Source organism: Bos javanicus, chromosome 11 (assembly GCF_032452875.1).
Source record: "Bos javanicus breed banteng chromosome 11, ARS-OSU_banteng_1.0, whole genome shotgun sequence".
NCBI lineage: Eukaryota > Metazoa > Chordata > Mammalia > Artiodactyla > Bovidae > Bos > Bos javanicus.
The window spans coordinates 36,907,534-36,912,376 of NC_083878.1; the positions used below are offsets into that span (position 1 = coordinate 36,907,534).

Sequence of the window (4,843 nt, forward strand, 5' to 3'; positions counted from 1 at the left end):
ATGAGGATAAGTTATCTGCATGTATTTTGTAATTTAATCCTTACAACAAATGTAAATGAGGCAAAGAAAAAAACCTACCTTTAAAACAATAAATAAAATTAGAGATAGCTTTGTTTATTTGCCGTCTTCTTGAGATCCTCACCTGTATCCCATCACTGAAGAAAGAACTGAGAAGCAGCAGGAGCTTCCTGAGCCTCAGCTCCCATCAGGTTATACAACCGCACCTTCGTTATTTTTGGCATTTTCCTATGGTTCGAAAAAAAGTGTTGACAATTTTCTGCATCTATAACATTTTGGATGAGCAATTTGCATCCTATTGTGTTTCCTCACATATGGTGCTCTAGCTCAAATAGCACTGGTATTTTTATCTCGCACAATTTAAGTATACCACTTTGAATTCTTCTTCGCTGACAAGTGTCCAAATTACCTAACACAAATGAGAAAGCTCCACGTGTGTTCATTGATTTCAGACAAAAAATTTCCAACAGAATCCTGTATTTTACAGCTAGAATGGATCATAAGGACAATCTAATCTGACTATCTCTCTTTAAAAGTGATAATCTACAGCAGAGAGGTTTAAGTGTCTCTGCTAGGTCAGGTTAACTAGTTGATGGTAGAAAAAACTAATAGTACTTCAGTACTTTTTTCTACATAAAAATGTCAATAGTTATTATAAAAATCCATATTATTTTTCAGTGTCCTGCAGAGGATGTTTCAATAATAAATGATGAGCACATTTTTATAATATTGTATTATTATCAGTACTGAAATTGAAAATTTGTGACTATGAGTTATGTAATATCATCGTGGTTCAGAATTTTTTCCTGTATCCATAAATAGATTATGACTTCCCTGTTGGTTGGCAGAATACCTTTTTTTCTTTATATGCTGCTGCTGCTAAGTTACTTCAGCTGTGTCCAACTCTGTGTGACCCCATAGATGGCAGCCCACCAGGTTCCCCCGTCCCTGGGATTCTCCAGGCAAGAACACTGGAGTGGGTTGCCATTTCCTTCTCCAATGAAAGTGAAAAGTGAAAGGGAAGTCGCTCAGTCGTGTCTGACTCTTAGCGACTCCATGGACTGCAGCCTACCAGGCTCCTCCGCCCATGGGATTTTCCAGGCAAGAGTACTGGAGTGGGGTGCCACTGCCTTCTCCAATATATGTATGTGTATGTGTGTGTGTGTGTGTGTGTATATATATATATATATATATATATATAATTAAAGATAGTTGACTTACAATGTTTCAGGTTTACAGCAAGGTGATTCAGTTATATACATACACATATATTACTTTTCACATTATTTTCCATTATATGTTATTACAAGATACTGACTATAGTTCCTTGTGCTATATAGCAAACCTTTGTTGCTTGTTGCATATCTGTTTTTTTTTTAATTAGAAATCTAGCATTCTATTCATACTAAGTTAAACAAGTAGAATCAAAATGTCATAGATTTTTTAGCTAGGCAAAAATTCATAAGTTTTCTAAAATATATATAGTAGGTTACATACACTATATATATGTATACAAAGACCTGTGCTTGATAAAGGCTTGAGAAAGAACATCAAAAAAAAAAAAAAAAGGCAAGAAGAGATGGAGAAACTGGAAAACATAGACTAAATGAAATGTAAGCACTGAATAGAAATAGAAAAAGTGAAACACACCAGAAAAAAGGCACAATTTCTTTTTAAACAATCTTTTTTATACCCCTTAATAAACCTTCACATACATGAACTACTTAACAGCTGGAAAGAGACTGACATAAATACATTTATATTTTAGACTAATACTATATGATTCAAAATAGAATCAAACAACTGTCATCCTGTATGAATGCAGGTGAGTATGTTATTTGGAGAGACAGAAAGTTGAGAAAACTTTTTTTTTCCTATCAAGCAATTGAGATTGTCCCTGACGGTGAGGGGATTTAGGTGCTTCAAGAGATTGGTGAGGACTGGAATAGAAAGTAGATGGAATGATGAGAGTTGACTGAGTCTTAACACAGCTGGTGGCATATGCAGATCAAATTTCTCAATAAAAATAATAATAATAACTGAGGACTTAGTACATGTTTGGCTCTCCTCTCCATGCTCCTGAGTTAAATCATCTACACTTCAAAAGTCAGTTCAGTCACTCATTCATGTCCAACTCTTTGCAATCCCATGGACTGCAGCATGCCAGGCTTCCCTGTCCATCACCAACTCCTGGAGCCTACTCAAACTCATGTCCATCAAGTCAGTGATGTCATCCAACCGTCTCATCCTCTGTTGTCCCCTTCTCCTCCCTCCTTCAATCTTTCCCAGCATCAGGGTCTTTGCCAATGAGTCAGTTCTTCGCATCAGGTGGCCAAAGTATTGGAGTTTCGGTTTCAGCATCAGTCCTTCCAATGAATATTCAGGACTGATTTCCTTTAGGACTGACTGGTTTGATCTTGCAGTCCAAGGGACTCTCAAGAGTCTTCTCCAACACCACAGTTCTAAAGCATGAATTCCTCCTCACTCAGCTTTGTTTATGGGTCCATGAGTTGATGTGAGTCCAACTCTCACATCCTTACATGACTACTGGAAAAATCATAGCTTTGACTAGACGGACCTTTGTTGGCAAAGTAAAGTCTCTGCTTTTTAGTATGCTGTCTAGGTTGGTCATAGCTTTTCTTCCAAGGAGCAAGCATCTTTTAATTTCATGGCTACAGTGACCATCTGCAGTGCTTTTGGAGCCCCCAAAAATAAAGTCTTTCACCGTTTCCATTGTTTCCCCATCTATTTGCCATAAAGTGATGGGACCAGATGCCATTGATCTTAGTTTTCTGAATGTTGAGTTTTAAGTCAACTTTTTCACTCTCTTCTTTCACTTTCATCAAGAGGCTCTTTAGTTCTTTTTCGCTTTTTGCTGTAAGGGTGCTGTCATCTGCATATCTGAGGTTATTGATATTTCTCCCGGCAATCTTGATTCCAGCTTGTGCTCCATCCAGCCCAGCGTTTCGCATGATGTACTCTGCATAGAAGTTAAATAAGCAGGGTGACAATATACAGCCTTAGTGTACTCTTTTCCCGATTTGGAACCAGTCTGTTTTTCCATGTCCAGTTCGAACTGTTGTTTCTTGACCTGCATACAGATTTCTCAGGAGGCAGGTCAGATGGTTTGGTATTCCCATCTCTTGAAGAATTTTCCACAGTTTGTTGGAAAATTTGCAAAAAACTTCACAAAACCTTGTTATTCTTTCCCTATTCTGTGAAGAAACTGAGGCTCAGAGAAGTCAGAACATTCGCTCAACTGAACCAGCTACTTGATAATGGAATCAGAATTCAAACACCGATGTCTGCCAAGGCCTATGCTCCCAACCATAGTTTATAATAGTTAGGATACAACCTAAGTTAATAGATGAGTATGAGGCACTTAATTCAGTGCAGAGCAAATACTGGGCTCCCAAGCAGGAGTTCGCTTATTGTTAATTCCCTGCTTTTGATTTCAACCCACTCGCCTCATACATATTTATTCATCTTCTCCTTGACTCCCTGAGTACACATACACATAACCATATACTCACACACATTCCCGTCTTTTTATCAACAAGATCCACACTCAGGTGTCTAGGTAATGAAAGTGAAAGAAAGTGAAAGTTGCTCAGTCCTGTCCAACTCTGTGCAACCCCATGTACTGTACAGTCCATTGAATTCTCCAGGCCAGAATACTGGAGTGGGTAGCCTTTCCCTTCTCCAGGAATCTCCCCGACCCAGGAATTGAACTGGAGTCTCCTGCACTGCAGGTGGATTCTTTACCAACTGAGCTATCAGGGAAGCCCACTATGTATCAAACTTCTTTTCATTTACTTTTCTTCCTCTTAGGACTTAAGCTCGTTTCTGTACAATGATTCCTGTGATCCTACCTCAACAAACCTCTGCTGTCCCATATCTTTCAAGGTAAATGTAAACACATACTAAGACTGAGGCTGGGTTACAAAATATATGCATATGCATAGTCCAATATACAGCAGAATTCAATTCAAAAAGGAATCTTCTCTTCCCAGTATCTAGGGAGATGCCCAAGCAATACCAAAGACATTTGGCTCTGGTAGTGGAAATTGGGAAGCAATGGTGAAATGAGGTAAGACATTCCAGGGCCTGAAAGTGGACGCAAGTCATCAGCTGCTTCTCTCAGGAGGCTTGTTCTTTTTGGATAAGGGCTATATGTACAAGCCACGATCTGCTGCTACAGCCTCCAGCCCCCTCTACCTGATTCTGAACCCCTCTCAGTCTGGAGCTGATGCCCACAATGCGGGGAGTCTCATTTGTAGGAGATGAGTGTTCCCTTGCTTTATTTTACTGTTTGCCGCCAGCCAGGGTAAGGAGGATGTGTCAGAAATCATGGAGAACAGCGACAGCCAAGCTTTCTCACGCAAAGACTAGGCAACTCAGGAACAGCAAATCATGACTTGCACAGTATTTAATGGATCATGGGAAAACAAGCTTCTCTCTTGCCTGCCTTCCCTTTTGGAACCAGCTCTGGCAGACATGGGCAAAACCGGGGTGGCGTCCTGAGGGGCTCTAGAGGGCGGGCGATGTAGGGACGCGAATAACTCAGCACCTCACCCAGGGACAAGGGCCGAGCGGGAGGCTCCGGAATCGCTCCTTGATGATCCCAAAAGACAGACTGGGCCCTGATAAATATCCCGCCCGGCCGGATATAGGCAGCGGAGCTTGCAACGGGTCTGGGAAGTACACAGTCAGATCCAGCCAGCCACTCCCTCCCCATCACCAGCCTCACCCTCTTGCTGCGGAGCCGACAGGGTTACTGCGCCTGCGCAGTCCTAGTCCCGCCACTCCCACGCTTTCCGAGGCC

General features: G+C 41.1%; 1 long non-coding RNA gene across 1 annotated transcript in view; it reads right to left on the reverse strand.

Annotated features, from left to right (window-relative positions):
• The window catches only part of LOC133257015 (uncharacterized), a 135,023-nt gene that overhangs the window by 37,279 nt on the left and 92,901 nt on the right, over window positions 1-4,843 (reverse strand). The gene's annotated exons all lie outside the window — the stretch shown is intronic.